This window comes from Bombina bombina, chromosome 6 (genome assembly GCF_027579735.1).
Source record: "Bombina bombina isolate aBomBom1 chromosome 6, aBomBom1.pri, whole genome shotgun sequence".
NCBI lineage: Eukaryota > Metazoa > Chordata > Amphibia > Anura > Bombinatoridae > Bombina > Bombina bombina.
This window is the reverse complement of record NC_069504.1, coordinates 432377112-432402598: the sequence shown is the minus strand read 5'-3', so window position 1 is coordinate 432402598 and position 25487 is coordinate 432377112.

Sequence of the window (25487 nt, the reverse complement as noted above, 5' to 3'; positions counted from 1 at the left end):
AGTAATCCTCCGACTCCCACGACCACGTCGGCAAGGAAAGGACGCTTTACAGACGTGTTGTTGATGGAGGACATGCAGAGCTTTTTAAGTCCTATGCATCGCCACAGCCCTTTGGGGTCCACCCTCATAAAACAACTCGACCAACAGGTAGCAGACTACCTTACCTTAACTGCAGATCTCAACACTCTGAGGAGCAATGAACCCCTTGACTACTGGGTGTGCAGGCTTGACCTGTGGCCTGAGCTATCCCAATTTGTGATAGAACTTCTGGCCTGCCCCGCATCAAGTGTCCTATCAGAAAGGACCTTCAGTGCAGCAGGAGGTATTGTCACTGAGAAGAGAAGTCACCTAGGTCAAAAAGTCTAGATTACCTCACCTTTATTAAGATGAATGAGGGATGGATTCCGAAGGGACTGACATTGGGTGATATATTAGAGTAAAAAAGGCCTGATGAGATGAGCTGCCTTGGGCTAAAAATGGTCCACACACTGCTGTATTTTATCTTTGAATGCCGGATGACTTGCGTGACTTATCCGCCACCAACTAGGGTTCAAGCCGCAATGTTTTAGGGCACTTTCTGCCTGGGAAACAAACATAAATTTTTCTGGCCGGTGCTACAGCAGCGGCTGCAAAAATACCAAATTTTTCAGGCATGTGTACATTCCAATTTTTTCTGGCGTCTGGTGCTGCACTGTGGCTTCAAAAACCAAACTAAAAAAAAGGCACATAACAGGGATTAAACTGATAGGAATAGTACTACTTAACACACCACTCCTATCTGGTGGCACATTAGATTGGACGCGCATTGCCCCAAATTTGAAGTAGGAGGACCGTCCAAGCACCTTTTTCCATCTCCCGGTTCCTAAAATCCATGCCATATACATGTCCCCTGATAGGGGACATAACAGGAATTAAACTGATAAGAATAGTATTACTTAACACACCACTCATATCTGGTGGCATAGTAGATTGCACACGCAGTGCCCCAAATTTGAAGTCGGAGGACCGACCAAGCATCTTTTTCCATCTCCCGGTTCCTAAAATCCATGCCATATACACGTCCCCTGATAGGGGACGTAACACAAATTAAACTGATAAGAATAGTACTACTTAACAAACCACTCATATCTGGTGGCACAGTAGATTGCATGCGCAGTGCCCCAAATTTGAAGTAGGTGGACCGACCAAGCATCTTTTTCCATCTCCCAGTTCCTAAAATCCATGCCATATACACGTCCCCTGATAGGGGACGTAACAGGGATTAAACTGATAAGAATAGTACTACTTAACACACCACTCATATCTGGTGGCACAGTAGATTACATGCGGTGCTCTGACAAAATGCAGAAGGACATTTGGCAGACGGACATTTGGCAGACGGACATTTGGCCGACAAACAGAAAGCTAAAGAATGTTCCAATTTCGGCCGAGGGCAGATACGTTCTAGAGTGCCCTGTTTTAATCAGAGCCTCGGGTGCCGCAACTGCCTCTGGGAACCTTACCATGGGTCCCAAACCGCACGTCTTGTAATTTTCTGTCTGGGAAATTATCTATCTATCAAATCTATCTATTTATCTATCAAATCTATCTATCTATTCTATCTATCAAATGTATCTATTGCATCTATTGATCTATCTATCTAATCTATGTATCTATCTATCTATCTATCTATCTATCAAATCTATCTATCTCGTGGCTGGACTGTTATCTGACAGCCACTTGTGTTTCGACCAACTGTCCATCGGCCAAATGTCCGTCTGCCAAATGTCCATCGGCTAAAAGTCCGGCCACGTTTGCACGCGCAGTGCCCCAAATTTGAAGTAGGAGGACCGACCAAGCATCTTTTTCCATCTCCCGGTTCCTAAAATCGATGCTATATACACGTCCCCTGATAGGGGACGTAACAGGGATTAAACTGATAGGAATAGTACTACTTAACACACCTTATAATAATGCAGAAAGAGGCAACGCAGAGAGAGGAGTCTGAAGAAGAGGAGTCAGAGGAGGAAGGTGGCTTTGAGGAGGTGGAAGACCAAACACAGCAGGCGTCCCAGGGGGCTTGTTGTCACCTTTCGGGGACCCTTGGTGTTGTACGTGGCTGGGTGGAGGAAGAGACCTTCAATGACATCAGTGAGGACAAGGAATGGGACATGGCTAGCTTGGTATCCAACCTTGTGCAAATGGGGAGTTTGCGGTTGTGCAAATGGACTGTTTGCGGTTGTTTGCGGTGCGTTAAACGGAGAGTTTGGTCACTGTGATGCGGTCGTAACCCTTACACTACCTGATCGATACAACATCATACCTGATGTTTTAAAGCCCGTTATTCCAAACAATTTAGGAATGTTAGCTGATTTATGCCCTTTATGGATTAAAACCAGACTCTGCATCAGCTATGTAATTTTACGTGGGAGTTTTGCCACCCTCCGGCATGCCACAGTCCAGGTGTTAGTACCCTTGAAACAACTTTTCCATCACATTTGTGGCCAAAAAGAGTCCCTGTGGGTTTTAAAATTCGCCTGCCTATTGAAGTCAATGGCGGTTTGCCCGGTTCGCCCGTTCGCGAACATTTGCGGAAGTTTGCGTTTACCGTTCATGAACGGAAAATTTTAAGTTCGCGAAATCACTACTTTTATATGGTGAAGTAAACATGAGCTGCACCATGGGACATGGTATCTGTACATCTGATTGGATAAAATATTGAAATTTTGTTATCATGTCTGTGAGACCATACTGACTCAAGTTATGTTTGTGTGATGAACTCTGATTGGTTGTTCCTTAATGTTTCATATCTTAGTAACTTCCATACACATAGCTCCTGGGGGTGCTGTTACTACATTTTTCATGTAGACTTATTTGCAACTCATGGGACTGTTATGCGGATATGTGTGACGCAGATGCAATATCCGTGATCCATTAAATATTAATTTTACAATTTATTACAAATATATATAATCCTGTCATATTATTAAATGTTTTACACATTGTGATGTTTAATATCGATCAGGTTCTTTAATACAAATAAGTTTCATTAATACAAATTTAACATTGTATGTATTTATTGTTTATTAAATACATTTTGTGACTTATTGTGAAGTATTGACATTGCTCTATTAAATGTATTTATAATGCACATCGAGTGTGTGCTATTGCGGGACATTAGAATCGAATTTTAAAAGATGCGAATCTCGTGTTGCAAGATACGTTTCCCACGCGATATTTCTGAAATGCGTAATTTCTGGTTATAATGGCCGGAAATTGTATAATCTGTTTATAAATGTTAAACTACACGTTTGTTCATTATTAGTAAATACACCTTGAGCTTGTATTTGTCTGAACTGCTCACATCTGTTATTGGGGCAATGGAGTCTTTATTTTTAAAGGGACATTACAACTAAATATTTTCTTAAAATGATCCGGAGAGAGAATACATTTTTATACTTTAAAATGTAACTATCAATTTAGATTAATCTTTAGATATCCTTAACAGAAGAAAATGCAATGCACATGGTTGAGCCAATCACACAAGGCATCTCTGTGCATCCACCAATCTTCAGCTACTGAGCATATCTAGATATGTTTGTTAAGGAAATAATCCAAAAATAATTATTTAAAATCAATAGAATTAAATGTTAATGTTTAAAATTAAATTTTATTTATGATTCCAGAAAGAAGCGTTTTTTAATTACCGTCCCTTTCATGAGCTAATATGCAATCTTGAACTTGATCTAAATGCATCTGTCTAAACATTGTAAATATGCATTGTTGGCCAGCCACAATTAAGTAGATATTTCCCAGTAATGCTTTGCTGATCATAAACCTATGCACCTCCCTTTCTTAGTAAAACATGAGAATTTAGATGTATAATACAATGTTAAAACAAAGTCATATTTAGTTTTATTCTCTCATAAGCTTTTTTTGCTTGATATTCTTGACTGAAAACCATATCTAGATAGGCTCTTTTGCTGCTGATTGTTGGTTGCACATAGATGCCTTATGTTGTTATCTAACCCATGTGCATTGCTATTTCTTTAACAAAGGATATCTAAAGACTGAATATAATTAGATAATAATAGTACATTTAAATGGTGTTTAAATAAAATTTGTATTGTCTGTGATTCACTAAATTAAATATTTTTGGAATGTCCCTTTAAGGACCAAACCATTAGGAATATGTGGAGTTAACATTGTATAAAGAAACTAAAGGGGAATGAAAATACATCTAGATATGTGATATCTATCCAAGAGGTAAGGAGAATAATTGCTAGAAATTATATTTTGATCTATCTATGACCCTTCAAATGACTCCACTAGAACTGAAAAGTAATCAGTATGGCATACAATAACTAGCTTGGTCTAAATATGAAATTAACTTACTTTTCATTTACAGATAATTTCAAACATATTACCTAAAAAATAATTAAAGATCAATAACCTATATTTATTGTAATAATCGGCTAGATTACGAGTTTTTGTTGGTAAGGCTTGCGGGGCTAAAGAGCTTTTTTTCCCACTGCTCCCTTAAGACAACGCTGGTATTACAGTTTTTTTTTTAAACCTAGCGTTAGCCGCAAAAAGGTGAGCGTAGAACAGAATTTAGCTCCACATCTCACCTCAATACCAGCATTGCTTACGGTAGCGGTAAGCTGGCATGCACAATTTCCACAAATAGTAAAAATAGACCAGGAGCGCTAAAAAAGCTAAAAGTGATAGGATAATAGTAGCCTAATAATAATAAAGCGCCAAGTGTATGTGCAAAAGATTATGTGCAAAATTGTTTCATAAAGTGCAAAAAATAAAAAAATTTAAAAAATTATCCAGCCAGGTATATATATCTTAAAATATGCCTAAGTGATATATAGATAATACTGATACGTCTAGAAAAGACTTTCATAAAGTGCACAAGTGTAAAAATGATCCAACCAGGTATATATATCTCTTAATATATGCCTATGTGTAATATAAATAATACTGATGCGTCTAAAATGCTTTCATAAAGTGCACAAGTGTAAAAATGGTCCTCTGACCAAATTGCGTGTAGAAACCAGAACGGTGATTACAGAGTTAATTAAAAATAATGCAAATGTGAAATATACATGAAAATGTATTAATACATGGCCAAATATACAAACATTATATGCAATAAAAATGATATATAAAAAACGGACGTCTCCGTATAAAAGTTAGGTTGCCACCACACAAATTATCTAAATGCGTATAGTCAGTTGAAAAAGCTTTCAGTATTAGTGCAAAAGCCGCATTTCTTTTTGTGAAGGGGAAATCCTTTTAGCTTACCCCCAGCAGTTCAGTCAAACCAGTCCGTCAGTTTGGAATTACCGCCGTGGCGGAGTGACGTCACTCTTATAGGCGTTGTCCTCAATCTGTGATCTGATTGGTCCTTAGGTCCCGGCTCGAGTTCCTAAGCCGTCGTGTTCCGTAAACTGTAGTATCTGCTCTTTAGTGCTAAATAACACGCAGGATACTATTTGTAGTATGCAAACAGTTGAATGAGTGCTGGAACTCCTGGTTTCACCTTAGAGTCCGATGGGCACTATATCAGTGCATAAGCGCAAGTTCCAATAGGTCTGTGAATATTTGCCTGTCAGGGTATTAGTGTGACAGGAATAGGTCCACAGCTTCAAAAGCAATTTCAGCAACAATAATACATAACATCAACGCGTTTCTCCCTATGCAGGGCTTTTTCAAGATTAGGGGTTAATAAGTGTAAGATTAGGGGTGTTAAGACTCGGGGTTCATGTTAGGGTGTTAGGTGTAGACTTAAATTTCATTTTCCCATAGGAAACAATGGGGCAGATCGGGCTGAAAAAAAACCTAACACCTGCAAAAAAGCAGTGTTCAGCTCCTAACGCAGCCCCATTGTTTCCTATGGGAAAATGAAATTTAAGTCTATACCTAACACCCTAACATGAACTCGAGTATTAACACCCCTAATCTTACACTTATTAACCCCTAATCTGCCGCCCCCGCTATCGCTGACACCTACATTATATTATTAACCCCTAATCTGCCACTCTGGACACCGCCGCCACCTACATTATACTTATGAACCCCTAATCTACTGCCCCCAACATCGCCGCCACCTACATTATAGTTATTAACCCCTAATCTGCCCCTCCAATGTCGCTGCAACTATATTAAATTTATTAACGCCTAATCTTCCGACCCCAACGTCGCCGCTACTATATTAAATTTATTAACCTCTAAACCTAAGTCTAACCCCCCTAACTTAAATATAATTTAAATTAAACTAAATAAATTTAACATAATTAAATACATTAATCCTATTTAAAACTACATACTTACCGATAAAATAAACCCTAAGCTAGCTACAATATAACTAATAGTTACATTGTAGCTAGTTTAGGATTTATATTTATTTTACAGGCAACTTTGTATTTATTTTAACTAGGTACAATAGTTATTAAATAGTTGTTAACTATTTAATAACTACCCAGCTAAAATAAGTACAAAATTACCTGTAAAATAAATCCTAAGCTAAGTTACAATTACACCTAACACTACACTATCATTAAATTAATTACCTAAACTACCTACAATTAATTCAAATTAAATTAAATAAACTGAATTACGGGAAAAATACACTAAATTACAGAAAAAAACAAGAATCTTAAACTAATTACACCCCATCTAATCCATCTAATAAAATAAAAATCCCCCCAAAATAATAAAATTCCCTACCCTATACTAAATTACAAATAGCCCTTAAAAGGGCCTTTTGCAGGGCATTGCCCCAAAGTAAACAGCTCTTTCACCTGTAAAAAAAATACAATACCCCCCCAACATTTAAAACCCACCACCCACACACCTAACTCTACCCTAAAACCCACCCAATCCCCCCTTAAAAAAACCTAACACTACCCCCCTAAAGATCTCCCTACCTTGAGCCATCTTCACCCAGCCGGGCACAAGTGGACCTCCAGAGGGGCAGAAGTCTTCATCCGATCCGGGCAGAAGAGGTCCTCTAAGCAGCAGAAGTCTTTATCCAAGCGGCATCTTCTATCTTCATCCATCCGGAGTGGGTCCGTCTTCAATCCAGCCGACGCGGTACCTGCCAGACTCGTAATACCATCGGGCGTTAAAAAGCCAACGCTGCTTTTTAAGGCTAACACCAAACTCGTAATGTAGGCAAAAGTTTTTGGATACCTAAGGAAAATCCCAAATATTATTTTGTAAATCTAACATTCAACTACACTGTCACTTTAATGTAAGTTAAACACTTTCCTTTCTTAAAAGTGAAATGAACAAAGTTGTTCAGTATAATTTAGACTACATATCCTCGTCATAAACATTTTATGATTTTAACATCGATAAATCACACAATAAAAGCATGGATGTATTTAAGTCCAAATTAAATTGTTGAAAGATACTTGACTTTAACATTATCTGAATAAGCTGTGTTGATATTTTACATTCAATAAATTAACGAAAATTATTCTATTTTATATCAGGCATGTGCTTGTCAAATAGATGACTAACAGTCATGGGAGTAATATTTTGTTTACTTGTCAGATTAGATGGATATATTTCTTCTTAGATTACTATGATAGAGATATGTCTCTAAGAATATATTTTAATACAAAAAATAGAAGATATAGTATGAAAATAAATTTATTGACAAGAAAATAAAATTTCTTAAAAAAAAAATAATAATAATAATTCATCACAGATGAAACTCTGAAAAAGAAAGAAAAATATTATAAACATTAGTTATTCCATGAACACGTCTTAAAAATATTTATTAAATCTAATAATTGTTAAAGGGACATTACACTGTAAAATTGTTTTTATATGAATGTATATTCAATGACTTGTTATACCAGCTGCAGAGTATAACATTTATGAGAAATTGCATTTTTCAGTTTATTTGTGTATATGAAGGTTTTGTGCTTTTAAACCACAGCCTATTACAATGGGTTGAGCTTCAGGTAATATCAGCTCTCATTATGTTATCACTTTATATACACAGACTTGCTTCCTTATCTTATATTTGTCTAGAAAACCAAAGCTCAATACATAGAGAGAACAATGGAATATTATCATTTTATTACTTAACTATCATGCACCCCACTAAGAGTGTAATCTCTTCTGCTGGCTGTGTTTACTTAGGCTATTCAATAGAATATACTCCAGTACAGAAACTTTTAGTATAGGTTGGGATACCACAGGCTAAATCAGCTATTTCAAATGCCAAAATAGGGGTAAAGGAGCTACTTGTAAACATTTTAAAACACTCCAGCAGGTAAAATGAATCAATTTAAAGGGGAGAACATTTTTGGGTGAACTGTCCCTTTAAATCATCTTGTGTCTATGCTCTAACATGTATTTTTTTGGTCTTGATATTAAAAAAAGGTTCATACATGAAATCCATATCTATCCATAATTAGAAATACCATTATATTCTAATCAATCTTAGAATTAAAGATCAGCATTTTAAATTAGACAAAATAATGCATATCACATTATAAAAATCTATTTATATTGTATGCTGAGCATAATTGAATGTAATATTTCATGTCCCTTCAAATAATATACCTCTATATCAACTATAAAATGTATTCCTTTGTCTGATTGGTCAGATTCTGAGTCCTCTCTAGCACAAAGTAAGGGTAATGTATGTAAAATAAACATTCTAATATAGGACATATCTATTCCTAATTCTTTTAAAATTCTTCCTCCTGTGATTCTTAACTAGCATGCATTGTGCAAACTAACCTGGATGTATGGTCTTTGAAAGGCAATTATCTTCAAAATAACAGTTTATCTTCATTAGGTAATAATAGGACATATCTATTCCTAATTCTTTTAACATTCTTCCTCCTGTGATTCTTAACTAGCATGCATTGTGCAAACTAACCTGGATGTATGGTCTTTGAAAGGCAATTATCTTCAAAATAACAGTTTATCTTCATTAGGTGTCTTATTCATCATTTTCAAAATAGAGTATTGTGAAATAGTGATGTCCCGAACTGTTCACCCGCGAACGGTTCACAGCGAACATAGCTTGTTCGCGTTCGCATTTGTGGGCGAACACATGGCGATGTTCGATCCGCCCCTATGTGTCATCATTGAGGAAATTTTGACCCTGTATGTCACAGCCGTCTGACACATTAGAGCCAATCAACATTAGACACTCCCTCACAGACCCTCCCAGCTACTCGGAATCCGCCATTTTAGACTCATAACGACCTTGCTTTCTTAATGAGAGGACGTGTTGTGTTTTTGCTCCTGATATTAATAGGAAAAACATAGCTAGGCTAGTGTATTTAGTGTCCACTACAGTCCAGAAGGACTCCACTCATCTCTGCTGCAAGCACAGCACCCCAAAAAGCCCTTTTTAGGGCTATATTTTGTGCCGTTTTTTTTTTCCGTTTTTTTTTATTAGCATTTGCCTGGCTTTCAGGCTGTTTGTTTAAGGCTCACAGCATATGCTGTGATTACTGCCACCACGGATATCTCCCTAACAACATTAGTTTAAATTTAACTAACCAAAATTTTTAATTATTTTGCTAGTGTCATTTTTTTCATTTTCTATCAGGCCTGTGTCACACAGCATATACTCTGGTTCATTGCTCTGTGCCAGCCACCAGTGTTAATATCCGTTTATAACATTATTTTAAATTAAAAAAATATATATATATATATATATTTTGCTAGTGTAATCTAATTACATTTACTATCAGGCCTGTGTCTGTCAGGCTCACTCAGCATTAATATACCTCATTTTTTTCAGTCTTTTGGTTAATTGGTCTGTGCCAGGCAGCCACCCAGCACTCATATCTTCTTCACCTTAATTTAAATATAAAAAAAAAAGTTTAAATTTGTTTTATAGTGTAATCTAATATACTTTTCTATCAGGCCTGTGTGTTTTGCTGACATTACTTGCTGCCCTCCCTAGTCTATGAGCCACGACTCATATGTGTTTAACCTTTTTTTAATCCCCCCCCCAAAAAAAAATAATTAAAATAATTTTTCTAGTGTAATCTAATAGTATTTTCTATCAGGTGTGTGTGTATCTGACTTACAGAGCCTACTGTTTTTAATAGCTGCCCTTCCAAGGCTATCAGCTACGACTCATATGTATGTGCTTAACCTTTTTCTTTAAATTACCCAAAAAAGTCTTTAAATCATTATGCTAGTGTAATCTAATTTTATTTTCTATCAGGCCTGTGTCTCACTGTCTATCTGACTTACACAGCATACTGTTGTTAATTGCTGCCCTACTTAGCAGCCAGCCAGTGTGACCACTCATATGTGCATTGCACTTCTTAACATAATTTTAATATTAAAATCTAACATTTTAAAATATTTTGCTAGTGTAATCTAACTTAATTTTCTATCAGGCCTGTGTTTTTGTCACTTACACAGCATACTGTGTTAAATTGCTGCACTACCTACCATCCACGACTATCTGCCAGCCTGTGTGCCAGGCCCAACTAGCCAATTAGTGGCACCAATCATAATTCTTGTAACAGTATCCCAAAAATAATAAAATCATAATTTTTTGTACTTCAAATATTCAGTCTCCTAGTGCCATTGAATTGCAGTTTCCTCCTGCCTGGCAGCCTGTGTGCCAGGCACAAACTAGCCAATTAGTGCCACCAATCCTAGTTTTTGTAAAAGTATTGTTAATCTTTAAAATTCCAAATTGATCGCTTGTGATTCCTCAGTTTGCTCATGCCATTGAATTGCACTTTCCTACTGCCTGCCAGTGTGTTTTCCAGGCCCAACTAGCCAATCAGTGGAACCAATCATAATTCTTGTAACAGTATATAAAAAAATAAAAATCATAATTTTTTGGACTGCAAATATTCAGTCTCCTAGTGCCATTGAATTGCATTTACCTCCTGACTGCCAGCCTTTTGTGCCAGGCCGTCTAGCCAACTATTTACACCAATCATAATTGTTGTCACAGTATAGTTACTAATTAAAAAAATTTTGATTGTTGATCTTAATCCTCAGTTTGCTCGTGCCATAGAATTGCACTTTTCTACTGCCTTCCAAGCCTGTGTGCCAGGCCTACTTTCAAAATATTTACACCAATCATATTTGTTGTCACAGTATTCTTAAAAATTAAAAATTAAAATTTTTGGTAATAGTTGTTGTGAATCCTCAGTTTGCTGGTGCCATTGAATTGCACTTTCCTCCTGCCTTGCAGCCTGCTGTGTGCCAGGCCCACCTAGCCAATTATTGCCAGCAATCATATTTCTTTTAACAGTATTGCAAAAATTGTCAATCATCACTGTTTTGACTGTCAGTAATCAGTCTCCTAGTGTCCTTGAATTGCATCTACCTCTTGCCTGCCAGCCTTTTGTGCCAGGCCGTCTTGCCAACTATTTACACCAATCATAATTGTTGTCACAGTATAGTTACTAATTAAAATTAAAAAATTCTTGATTGTTGATCTTAATTCTCAGTTTGCTCGTGCCATAGAATTGCACTTTTCTACTGCCTTCCAAGCCTGTGTGCCAGGCCTACTTTCAAAATATTTACACCAATCATATTTGTTGTCACAGTTTTCTTAATAATTAAAAATTAAATTTTTTTGTAATATTTGTTGTGAATCCTCAGTTTGCTGGTGCCATTGAATTGCACTTTCCTCCTGCCTTGCAGCCTGCTGTGTGCCAGGCTCACCTAGCCAATTATTGCCAGCAATCATATTTCTTTTAACAGTATTGCAAAAATTGTCAATCATCACTGTTTTGACTGTCAGTAATCAGTCTCCTAGTGTCCTTGAATTGCATCTACCTCCTGCCTGCCAGCCTTTTGTGCCAGGCCATCTTGCCAACTATTTACACCAATCATAATTGTTGTCACAGTATAGTTACTAATGAAAATTAAAAAATTCTTTATTGTTGATCTTAATCCTCAGTTTGCTCGTGCCATAGAATTGCACTTTTCTACTGCCTTACAAGCCTGTGTGCCAGGCCTACTTTCAAAATATTTACACCAATCATATTTGTTGTCACAGTATGCTTAATAATTAAAAATTAAAATGTTTGTTAATAGTTGTTGTGAATCCTCAGTTTGCTGGTGCTATTGAATTGCACTTTCCTCCTGCCTTGCAGCCTGCTGTGTGCCAGGCCCACCTAGCCAATTATTGCCAGCAATCATATTTCTTTTAACAGTATTGCAAAAATTGTCAATCATCACTGTTTTGACTGTCAGTAATCAGTCTCCTAGTGTCCTTGAATTGCATCTACCTCCTGCCTGCCAGCCTTTTGTGCCAGGCCGTCTTGCCAACTATTTACACCAATCATAACTGTTGTCACAGTATAGTTACTAATTAAAATTAAAAAATTCTTGATTGTTGATCTTAATCCTCAGTTTCCTCGTGCCATAGAATTGCACTTTTCTACTGCCTTCCAATCCAGTGTGCCAGGCCTACTTTCAAAATATTTACACCAATCATATTTGTTGTCACAGTATTCTTAATAATTAAAAATTAAAATTTTTGTTAATAGTTGTTGTGAATCCTCAGTTTGCTGGTGCCTTTGAATTGCACTTTCCTCCTGCCTTGCAGCCTGCTGTGTGCCAGGCCCACCTAGCCAATTATTGCCAGCAATCATATTTCTTTTAACAGTATTGCAAAAATTGTCAATCATCACTGTTTTGACTGTCAGTAATCAGTCTCCTAGTGTCCTTGAATTGCATCTACCTCCTGCCTGCAAGCCTTTTGAGCCAGGCCGTCTTGTCAACTATTTACACCAATCATAATTGTTGTCACAGTATAGTTACTAATTAAAATTAAAAAATTCTTTATTGTTGATCTTAATCCTCAGTTTGCTCGTGCCATAGAATTGCACTTTTCTACTGCCTTCCAAGCCTGTGTGCCAGGCCTACTTTCAAAATATTTACACCAATCATATTTGTTGTCACAGTATTCTTAATAATTAAAAATTAAAATGTTTGTTAATAGTTGTTGTGAATCCTCAGTTTGCTGGTGCCATTGAATTGCACTTTCCTCCTGCCTTGCAGCCTGCTGTGTGCCAGGCCCACCTAGCCAATTATTGCCAGCAATCATATTTCTTTTAACAGTATTGCAAAAATTGTCAATCATCACTGTTTTGACTGTCAGTAATCAGTCTCCTAGTGTCCTTGAATTGCATCTACCTCCTGCCTGCCAGCCTTTTGTGCCAGGCCGTCTTGCCAACTATTTACACCAATCATAACTGTTGTCACAGTATAGTTACTAATTAAAATTAAAAAATTCTTGATTGTTGATCTTAATCCTCAGTTTCCTCGTGCCATAGAATTGCACTTTTCTACTGCCTTCCAAGCCAGTGTGCCAGGCCTACTTTCAAAATATTTACACCAATCATATTTGTTGTCACAGTATTCTTAATAATTAAAAATTAAAATTTTTGTTAATAGTTGTTGTGAATCCTCAGTTTGCTGGTGCCTTTGAATTGCACTTTCCTCCTGCCTTGCAGCCTGCTGTGTGCCAGGCCCACCTAGCCAATTATTGCCAGCAATCATATTTCTTTTAACAGTATTGCAAAAATTGTCAATCATCACTGTTTTGACTGTCAGTAATCAGTCTCCTAGTGTCCTTGAATTGCATCTACCTCCTGCCTGCAAGCCTTTTGAGCCAGGCCGTCTTGTCAACTATTTACACCAATCATAATTGTTGTCACAGTATAGTTACTAATTAAAATTAAAAAATTCTTGATTGTTGATCTTAATCCTCAGTTTGCTCGTGCCATAGAATTGCACTTTTCTACTGCCTTCCAAGCCTGTGTGCCAGGCCTACTTTCAAAATATTTACACCAATCATATTTGTTGTCACAGTATTCTTAATAATTAAAAATTAAAATTTTTGGTAATAGTTGTGAATCCTCAGTTTCCTGTTGCCATTGAATTGCACTTTCCTCCTGCTTTGCAGCCTGCTGTGTGCCAGGCCCACCTAGCCAATTATTGCCAGCAATCATATTTCTTTTAACAGTATTGCAAAAATTGTCAATCATTACTGTTTTGACTGTCAGTAATCAGTCTCCTAGTGTCCTTGAATTGCATCTACCTACTGCCTGCCAGCCTTTTGTGCCAGGCCGTCTTGCCAACTATTTACACCAATCATAATTGTTGTCACAGTATAGTTACCAATTAAAATGAAAAAATTATTGATTGTTGATCTTAATCCTCAGTTTGCTCGTGCCATAGAATTGCACTTTTCTACTGCCTTCCAAGCCTGTGTGCCAGGCCTACTTTCAAAATATTTACACCAATCATATTTGTTGTCACAGTATTCTTAATAATTAAAAATTAAAATTTTTGTTAATAGTTGTTGTGAATCCTCAGTTTGCTCGTGCCATTGAATTGCACTTTCCTCCTGCCTTGCAGCCTGCTGTGTGCCAGGCCCACCTAGCCAATTATTGCCAGCAATCATATTTCTTTTAACAGTATTGCAAAAATTGTCAATCATCACTGTTTTGACTGTCAGTAATCAGTCTCCTAGTGTCCTTGAATTGCATCTACCTCCTGCCTGCCAGCCTTTTGTGCCAGGCCGTCTTGTCAACTATTTACACCAATCATAATTGTTGTCACAGTATAGTTACTAATTAAAATTAAAAAATTCTTTATTGTTGATCTTAATCCTCAGTTTGCTCGTGCTATAGAATTGCACTTTTCTACTGCCTTCCAAGCCTGTGTGCCAAGCCTACTTTCAAAATATTTACACCAATCATATTTGTTGTCACAGTATTCTTAATAATTAAAAATTAAAATTTTTGTTAATAGTTCTTGTGAATCCTCAGTTTGCTGGTGCCTTTGAATTGCACTTTCCTCCTGTCTTGCAGCCTGCTGTGTGTCAGGCCCACCTAGCCAATTATTACCAGCAATCATATTTCTTTTAACAGTATTGCAAAAATTGTCAATCATCACTGTTTTGACTGTCAGTATTCAGTCTCCTAGTGTCCTTGAATTGCATTTACCTCCTGCCTGCCAGCCTGTGTGCCATTCCCAACTAGCCAATTAGTGCCACCAATCATATTTATTGTAACAGGATTGGAATTTTTGTTAATCATAACTGTTTTGACTGTGATTCTTCAGTCTCCTAGTGCCATTGAATTGCAGTTTCCTTTCTCCCAGCGTGTGTGCCAGACATGCCCATTTGCCAACTAGTGCCAAACAATCAAATTTTTGGATTGTTGATCTTAATCCTCAGTTTGCTCGTGCCATTGAATTGCACTTTTCTACTGCCTCCCAGCCTGTGTGCCAGGCCCACCTATCCAATTAGTGCCAGCAATCATATTTCTTTTAACAGTATTGCAAAATTTGTCAATCATCACTGTTTTGACTGTCAATCTGCAGTCTACTAGTGCCCTTGAATTGCATTTTCCTCCTGCCTGCCTGCCTGTGTGCCAGTCCCAACTAGCCAATTAGTGCCACCACTCATATTTATTGTAACAGGATTGTAATTTTTGTTAATCATAACTGTTTTGACTGTGATTCTTCAGTCTCCTAGTGCCATTGAATTGCAGTTTCCTTTCTCCCAGCGTGTGTGCCAGACAGGCCCATTTGCCAACTAGTGCCAAACAATCATATTTGTTGTCACAGTACTTGTAATATTTTAAAAAATTAACAATTTGTGATTTTTAAAACATCTGTCTTTTTTGTTGTTGTCAGTCTCACAGCGTATACTGTGCCCACTTTCACAGTGCCACCACTCAATTGGTGTAATAGTATTGTTAGTGTCCATTTTAAAAAAAATGACAGGCAGAGGCAGGCCACCCTGCAGGTTCCGTGGTCGTGGTGCTGTGATTCCTTTAGACCCTACAAATATGCACATTGTTCAGACGCCGGGTGCCAGGGGGGACGCGAAAACTTCTGAGGAGGACCTAGTTGAATGGCTGACACAGGACACCCAATCTTCTTCAGCTTCCGCTGCTAGTCCTCCTAACCTTGACGCACCATCTAAGTCCAGCTGTGCTTTGGGCAGGTCTCAAGTGACCAGTGCCACTCCCCCGCCTGTCGCCACCACCAACACTAGCACCACAGCCTCTTCACTTGATCTGTCACAGGAGTTATTGACACATCATTTGGAAGAAATGAGTGATGCACAACCATCATTGACAGAGGATGTAGATAATAGTGATCAGTCTCAGTCAGGCAGCATTACCAACATGGAGTTACGGTGTGATGATGATGATGATGTTGTACCCACTGCTGCTTCCTTTCTTGATGTTTCAGATACAAGTGAAGCGTTTGATGATGATGTGTCCGTGGATGTCACGTGGGTGCCTGCTAGAAGAGAAGAAGAAGATGGGGAAAGTTCAGATGGGGAGACAGAGAGGAGGAGGAGGAGGAGGAGACGATTTGGAAGTATGGGGAGGTCATCTCAAGGAGCTAGTGGCACAGTCAGACTGCATGCATCGTCACCAGGGGTCAGCCAGACAGCACGCTGACGCCCATCAACACATGCTGTTGCCACCACCAGAATGCCGTCATCGCAGAGCTCAGCAGTGTGGCATTTTTTTGTGTGTCTGCCTCTGACAACAGCGATGCCATTTGCAACCTGTGCCAAAAGAAACTGAGTCGTGGGAAGTCCAACACCCACCTAGGTACAACTGCTTTGCGAAGGCACATGGTCTCCCATCACAAACGCCGATGGGAAGAACACATGAGTAGAAGCAGCACTCAAAGTGAAAGCCGCCCTCCTCCTCCTGCTCCAGCATCTTCAGCCACGTCAACCAGTGCTGTCCTCCTTGCCCCCTCTCAATCATCCTCCACTCAGTCTCTCTTACGTAGCAGTTCCTGGTCATCTGCCCACAGTCAGGTGTCTGTCAAGGACATGTTTGAGCGTAAGCCAATTTCTCAAAGTCACCCCCTTGCCCGGCGTCTGACAGCTGGCTTGTCTGAATTCTTAGCCCGCCAGCTTTTACCATACAAGCTGGTGGAGTCTGATGCCTGGCAGAAATTTCTTTTCACAAAAGGCAATCCCAAACCTGTACTCTGTTGTGAGAAAGGAAGTTATGGCTTGTCTGGCACACAGCGTTGGGGTAAGGGTCCATATGACCATGGATAGCTGGTCTGCAAAGCATGGTCAGGGCAGGTATATCACCTACACTGCGCATTGGGTAAACCTGCTGACTTCTGACAAGCATGGAATGCGTGGCTCTGCAGAAGAGTTGGTGACACCGCCACGACTTGCAGACAGGCCTGCTGCTACCTCCTCTACTCCTCCTACTCCATCCTCTTCCATAACCTCTTGCTCGGCTGAGTCCTCTTCAACTTCTGCGTCTTGCTCCACATCTATGGTGCCCCCCCAGCTCCCCAGGTACTATGCTACATCCCGGGTACAGCAGTGTCACGCCGTCTTGGGGTTGACTTGCTTGAAAGCGGAGAGTCACACCGCACCAGCACTCCTGACCGCCCTGAACGCACAGGTGGATCAGTGGCTGACTCGGCACCAACTGGAGATTGGCAAGGCTGTTTCTGACAATGGAAGTAATTTGGTGGCGGCATTGAAATTGGGCAAGTTGACACATGTGCCGTGCATGGCACATGTGTGTAATCTAATTGTACAACGATTTGTCCATAAGTACCCAGGCTTCCAGGACATCCTGAAGCAGGCCAGGAAGGTGTGTGGCCATTTCAGGCGTTCCTACACGGCCATGGCACACTTGTCCGATATCCAGCGTCAAAACAACCTGCCAGTGAGGCGCTTGATTTGCGACAGCCCGACATGGTGGAATTCAACACTCCTAATGTTTGACCGCCTGCTCCAACAAGAAAAAGCTGTTAATGAGTATTTGTATGACCGGGGTGCTAGGCCAGCCTCTGGGGAGCTGGGGATATTTTTGCCAAATTACTGGACGCTCATGCGCAATGCCTGTAGGCTCATGCGTCCTTTTGAGGAGGTGACAAACCTTGTCAGTTGCACCGAAGGCACCATCAGCAACATCATAGCATTTGTTTTCTTCCTGGAGCGTGCCCGGCGAAGAGTGCTGGATCATGCAGTAGATGAGCGTAAAGAGGAAGAGTTGTGGTGTCCATCACCCCCACAAACAGCCGAATCAGCATCGCTTGCTGGACCTGCGGCAACGCTGGAAGAGGATTGTGAGGAAGAGGAGTCAGAGGAGGAATGTGGCTTTGAGGAGGAGGAGGAATACCGAGCACAACAGGCATCCCAGGGTGCTCGTTGTTGTCACCTCTCTGGTACCCGTGGTGTTGTACGTGGCTGGGGGGAAGAAAATACCATCAGTGAGATCAGTGAGGAGGAGGAATGGGACATGATTAGCTCGGCATCCAACCTTGTTCAAATGGGTTCTTTCATGCTGTCATGCCTGTTGAGGGACCCTCATATAAAAAAGCTGAAGGAGAATGACCTGTACTGGGTGTCCACGCTCCTCGACCCCCGGTATAAGCATAAAGTGCCTGAAAAGTTACCAAATTCCCACAAGTCGGAAAGGATGGAGCATTTTAAGAATAAATTAAAAACTATGCTTTACACAGCGTATGAGGGTGATGTCACAGCACCACGGGAATGTAACAGGGGAAGAGATTAAATTAATCCTCCTCCTCCCACGACCACGGCGGCAAGGACAGGACGCTTTCCTGATGACTTGTTGATGGAAGACATGCGTACCTTTTTAACTCCCATGCACCATCAGAGACTTTCGGGATCCAGCCTTAGAGAAAAACTCAACCGACAGGTAGCAGACTACCTAGCTTTAACTGCGGATCTCGACACTCTCAGGAGCGATGGACCCCTTGACTACTGGGTTTCCAGGCTGGACTTGTGGCCTGAGCTATCCCAATTTGCAATGGAACTTCTGGCCTGCCCCGCTTCAAGTGTCCCGTCCGAAAGGAATTTCAGTGCAGCAGGAGGTTTTGTCACTGAGAAGAGAAGTCACCTAGGTCAAAAAAGCCTTGACTATCTCACTTTTATAAAAATGAATGAGGGCTGGATCCCGAAGGGACTGACATTGGGCGATACATTTGAATAAAAAAGGCCTGATGATGAGATGAGCTGGCTTGGGCTACAACTGGTACACAGGATGGCCTTTTTTTTTGTTATAAAGCCGGAGGACTTGCTTGACTTATCCGCTAACAACTAGTGTTCAAGCCACAAGCTTTTAGGGCACTTTATAAATGTTTTACAAACATCAATTTTTCTGGCCGCTGCTACAGCAGTTGCTATAACAATACCCAAATTTTTCAGTCATTTGTACATTCCTAATTTTTCTGGCCTCTGCTGCAGCTCTGTGGGTACAAAACTCAAATAACAAAAATAAGGCACATAACACTAGTGATTAAACTGTTACGAATAGTACAACTTAGCACACCACTCATATCTGGTGGACCATTTAATTGAACTCAAAATGCCACAAATTTGAAGGAGGAGGACCGACCAAGCATCTTTATCCGTCTCTTGGTTGCTCTAAATTATCTCTGTGTTCCATCTATGCCATACCTGTACTCTATTGTGCAAAAGGGTGGCATATGTGGTGTTTCATGCTGTTGTGCCTGTTGCGGGTCATGGCCCATGATATAAAAAGGCTGAAGGAGAACAACCTGTAATGGGTGCCCCAGCAAATTTTTTAGAAAAATGTTCCTGGTTCCTCTCAATTATCTCCGGGTTTCTAAAATGGATGCCATACCTGTACTCGCTTGTGCAAAAGGATGGCATATGTGGTGGTGTTTCCTGCAGTTGATTCTGTTGAGGGTGCTGGACCCTCTTATAAAAAGGCTGAAGGAGAACGACCTGGAGTGGGAGTCCAAGCATGGTTTTTGGGGCAATTTCACTTTTCCAAACAATTATCTGTGGGTTTCTAAAATCAATGCCGTACCAGTACTCTATTGTTCAAAAGGATGCCATATGTTCTCTTTCCTGCTGGTATTTTGTTTGAGGGTCCTGGACCCTCTTATAAAAAGGCCTAAGGAGAAAGAGGTGTACTGGGTGTCCACTCAATTTTTTTTTCTATTTCACATTTGCCCAAAATTATCTCTGGGTTTGTAAAATCAATGCTGTACCTGTACTCTGTTGTTCAAAAGGATGCCATACGTCCTCTTTCCTGCTGGTGTTTTGTTTGAGGGTCCTGGACCCTCTTATAAAAAGGGCTAAGGAGAAAGAAGTGTACTGGGTGTCCATCGAATCATTTGTTTGATTCAAATTCCTGGTTGCAACAAATTATCTCCGGGTTTCTAAAATCAATGCCTTTCCTGTAATCTAATTTTCAAAAGGATGCCATATGTCCTCTTTCCTGCTGCTGGTTTTGTTGAGGGTCCTGGAGCCTCTGCTAAAAAGGCCTAAGGATAAATAAGTGTACTGGGTGTCTAATCAATGTTCATTTAGATTTCCCGGTTGAAACAAATTATCTCTGTTTTTCTAAAATCAATAACTTTCCTGTAATCTATTATTCACAAGAATGCCATATGTCCTCTTTCATGCTGTTGTTTCTGTTGAGGCTCCGGGAGCCTCTTATAAAAAGGCCTAAGGATAAAGAAGTGTACTGGGTGTCCAATCAATGTTTTTTTCTATTTCCCGGTTCATATAAATGATCTCTGGGATTCTAAAATCAATGCCTTAACTGTAATCAATTGTTCACAAGGATGCCATATGTCCTCTTTCATGCTGTTGTTTCTGTTGAGGCACCGGGAGCCTCTTATAAAAAGGCCTAAGGATAAAGAAGTGTACTGGGTGTCTAATCAATGTTTTTTTCTATTTCCCGGTTGCAACTAATGATCTCTGGGTTTCTAAAATCAATGCCTTTCCTGTAATCTATTATTCAAAAGGATGCCATATGTCCTCTTTCATGATGTTTTTTCTGTTGAGGCTCCGGGAGCCTCTTATAAAAAGGCCTAAGGATAAAGAAGTGTACTGGGTGTCCAATCAATGTTTTTTTCTATTTCCCGGGTCATATAAATGATCTCTGGGATTCTAAAATCAATGCCTTAACTGTAATCAATTGTTCACAAGGATGCCATATGTCCTCTTTCATGCTGTTGTTTCTGTTGAGGCTCCGGGAGACTCTTATAAAAAGGCCTAAGGATAAAGAAGTGTGCTGGGTGTCCAATCAATGTTTTTTTTTTATTTCACAGTTGCAAAAAAATTATCTATGGCTTTCTAAAATCTATGCCTTACCTGTCATCTATTGTTCAAAAGGATGCCATATGTCCTCTTTCCTGCTGTTGTTTTTGTTGGGGGTCCGGAACACTATTCTAAAAAGGCCGAAGGAGAACGACCTGTACTGTACTGGGTGTCCAATCATGTTTTTGTTTTCAATTTCATGGTTCATAATAAATATCGCCGTGTAACTAAAAACAATGCCATACCTGTACTCTGTTTTTCAAAAGGATGGCATATGTGGTGTTTCATTCTGTTGTGGTTGTTGAGGGTCGTGGCCGTGGGACACCGTATAAAACGGCTGAAGGAGAACAACCTGTACAGCCTTGCTCCTCTTTTTAGGCAGGCCAGCTCTTTGCATACATGCCCACAGACTCTGTAACGCATGCCTCTTTTAGGGAGAGGTGCAGCCATAATGCAGGGCCAGACCCTCTGCCTGCAACTGTTATACTCGATTTTGCGAAAGGAAGTAACCTTACCATGGTTCCCTGCACGCACGTATTGTTGTTATATTTTGGTGAGGGTAATCATGATGGCCATGTAGACCACCACCGAGAGTCCTGGAAGTAACAGGGATGAGATGAAAGTGCTAAGAATAGTACAACTTGAAACAACAGAGTTAGCCATGGGTGTTAGTGCAAGACCGCTTGGCTTTTTTTTGGCTTTGGGTGCGGCTAATCATGCAGGCCATATAGAGCTGCCACCATTAGTTGTTGTTTCAGGTATTAAACTAATAAGAACAGTGCTACCAAAATACAGCCAATGAAGGGCCTTATGAAGACTGAGCCAAGGTTGGATTGTAGTATTTGGTTAGGCTAATCATGATGGCCATGTAGACAACCACCGAGAGTCCTGGAAGTAACAGGGATGATGAGATGAAAGTGCTAAGAATAGTACTACTTGAAACAACCGAGTTAGCCATGGGTGTTAATCCAAGACCGCTTGGATTTATTTTTGTTTTGGGTGCGGCTAATCATGCAGGCCATATAGAGCTGCCACCATTCTGTGTTGTATCAGCTATAAAAATAATACGCATAAATAAAAAGAGAGAAGCGCTCAACCTGGGAACGAACAATAGCATAATAGCTTGTTCTATGGCTAGTTACCACCCTAGAAGCAGCCTCTTTTTTTGCTCAATATGTGCCTTTCACAGAGAAGAACTTTCCTATAGCATATCAGTCTGATCCTGACTTCACAGTACAGTCCAGCCCCGAAATACCAGGCAATCCCTCTCTGAACAAGAGAAACAGCAAAACCCCAGACGTACGTTTCGGCCTATTGTGGGCCTCATCAGTGAGGTGCAGCCATATCCCTCTAGGCACACTGAGCAATGGGTCCACGTCTGGATTCCCGCATCACACTTAGGGAGACTTCCCTAAGTGTCATAATTTGCATAAATAAAAAGAGAGAAGCGCTCAACCTGGGAACGAACAATAGCATAATAGCTTGTTCTATGGCTAGTTACCACCCTAGAAGCAGCCTCTTTTTTTGCTCAATATGTGCCTTTCACAGAGAAGAACTTTCCTGTAGCATATCAGTCTGATCCTGACTTCACAGTACAGTCCAGCCCCGAAATACCAGGCAATCCCTCTCTGAACAAGAGGAACAGCAAAACCCCAGACGTACGTTTCGGCCTACTGTGGGCCTCCTCAGTGAGGTGCAGCCATATCCCTCTAGGCACATAAAAATAATAAGAACTGTACAATCAAAATACAGCCAATGAAGGGCCTATGAAGACTGAGCAAAGGTTGGATTGCAGTATTTTGTTCGGCTAATCATGATGGCCATGTAGACCACCCGTAACATGGATGAAAGTGCTAAGAATAGTATTAATTGAAACAACCGAGTTAGCCATGGGTGTTAGTCTAAGACCACTCGGCTTTTTTTTGGGTTTGGGTGCAGCTAATCATGAAGGCCAGATAGACCTGCCACCATTTGGTGTTGTAACAGGTATTAAACTGCAACGAACAGTACTACTTAACACAAACTACTTACCATGGGTCCCAGAGCATATGTTTGGTTATTATATTTTGTAAGGGTAATCATGCAGGCCATATAGACCTCCAGCGATAGGGTGAGTATGAGTAACCGCTATTAAAATGCTAAGGACATTACTAATTAACACAACATAGTTACCATAGGTCGCAGACCAAGAGCAGATGTCTTATTATTATATTTTGTATGGGTAATCATCCAGGCCGTATAGACCTCACCAAATAGGGGGAGTTACAGAGATTAAAGTGCTAAGAATGGTAGTACTTAAAACACAACCTAGTTAAAATGGGTACCAGACCGCATGTCTTATTATTATATTTTTTCAGGGTAATCAGGCAGGCCATATAGACCACCCCCGATAGGGGGGGGTGACAGGGATTAAAGTGCTAAGAAAAGTACTAATTAACACAAGCTAGTTATCATGGGTCCAACACCATGTGTATTGATGTTATACTTTGTCATGGTAATCATGCAGGCAATATAGACCTCCCTTGATAGGGGGAGTAACAAGGATTACAGTTATAAGAATAGTACTATTTAAACACAACCTAATTACCATTGGTCCAAGACCAGATGTTTTATTATTATACTTTGTCAGGCTAATCATGCAGGCCATATAGAGCTCCAACAAAAGGGGGGGGGGGGTAAGAGGGATTCAACCGATAAGAAAAGTTTTACTTAACACAACAAAATTACTTATTGTTATACTCTGTCAGGGAAATTATATATATTTCAAATCCATTTATTTATATATCAAATCGATCGAACTATCAAACGTATCAATCAAATGTAGATTGCATCTATTGATCGATGTAATTTGTATCTATAAAATGTATATTACATATTTTGGTTGATGTTATTCGTATCTATAAAATGTATATTGCATCTTTGATTCGATAACATTCTTATCTATCAAATGTATATTGCATCTATTGATCGATGTAATTCGCATCGATCGAATGTATATTGCATCTATTGAGCTATGTACAGTGTATCGATCATATGTATATTGCATCGATTGAGCTATGTTATCTATGTATCTATCTATCAAATCTATCTATCTCGTGGTTGTGCAAGTGGACTGTTTGCGGTTGATTGCGGTGCATAACACTTGGAGTTTGCTCTGTCACTGTGATGCGGCCGTAACCCTTACACTACCTGATAGATACGACATCATAACTGATGTTTTAAAGCACGTTATTGCAAACAATTTGGGAATGTTAGTTGATTTAGGCCCTTTATGGGTTAAAAGCAGACTCTGCATAAACTATGTAATTTTCCATGGGAGTTTTGCCTGGGATCCCCCTCCAGCATGCCACAGTCCAGGTGTTAGTACCCTTGAAACAACTTTTCCATCACTATTGTGGCCAGAAAGAGTCCTTGTAGGTTTTAAAGTTCGCCTGCCTATTGAATTCAATGGCGGTTCGTGGTTTCGCGAACAATACCGGAAGTTCGAGTCCGCCGTTCGCGAACCAAAAATTTTAGGTTCGAGACATCACTATTGTGAAATACCATCTAAAAGAAAAATAATCAAAGTGTCTCCAATAGGATGCATCCACAGCCTTAGTCCACTTACCATGTGAACTCGTCTTTGTATGGTTTTCAAGGTCAGCACATTTGAAAGACAATGCCAGACATGATCACATTGGTATTCATCACTTTCAATCTGGGATTCTTCACTTTCAGTCTGGGATACTTCACTTTCAGTTTGGGATACTTCACTTTCAGTCTTTAGATGAAGTCATCTACCTAATGGCCGAAAAAGTGAAAATAAAAAAATTAATAGAAGTGTTTGAATTAGTTCTGCAACCCCCCCCCCCCCCCGCCATTTCTGGAACTATTTCTATCACTAGCTTACTAAGCGTGTGTAGCATCTTGTGTTATGTTCTATCAGTCAAAATGAGTCATACATCGTGTAGACCTAACCTCTGATGTGTGACTTTGAATATGATTTTGAAGCATATAGTCTTGCTAGAGGATCCCTTTTTGAGTATCAAAATTTCTAGTAATATGTAAACTAAATACTACTTTGTATAACGTATGCCATATGATGGGTGATTGTGCAAAATTCCTGCCAGCCACAGTCCATACATTATTTATACTTACCAGCTGATGTCTTTAAAAACCAGGTGGCAAAGTCGTTACAGGACCCAATGCCAGGAGCATCACCAATAATATTCCAAATACATTTTTATAATCATTTGATGAACAATCCTAACATGTTTGCACAATTCTCTACTTCTCATTTCCCTAGAATTCACACATATTCGCAATACTCCTATCTAACTTCTAGTATTTACCGTCTGAAGTGGCGGTTGATGATGTTTGCTTTGACATTGAGCCCCTCATCCCGGAATGGCCCCTGCAGAATAGGATCATCCTCCTCATC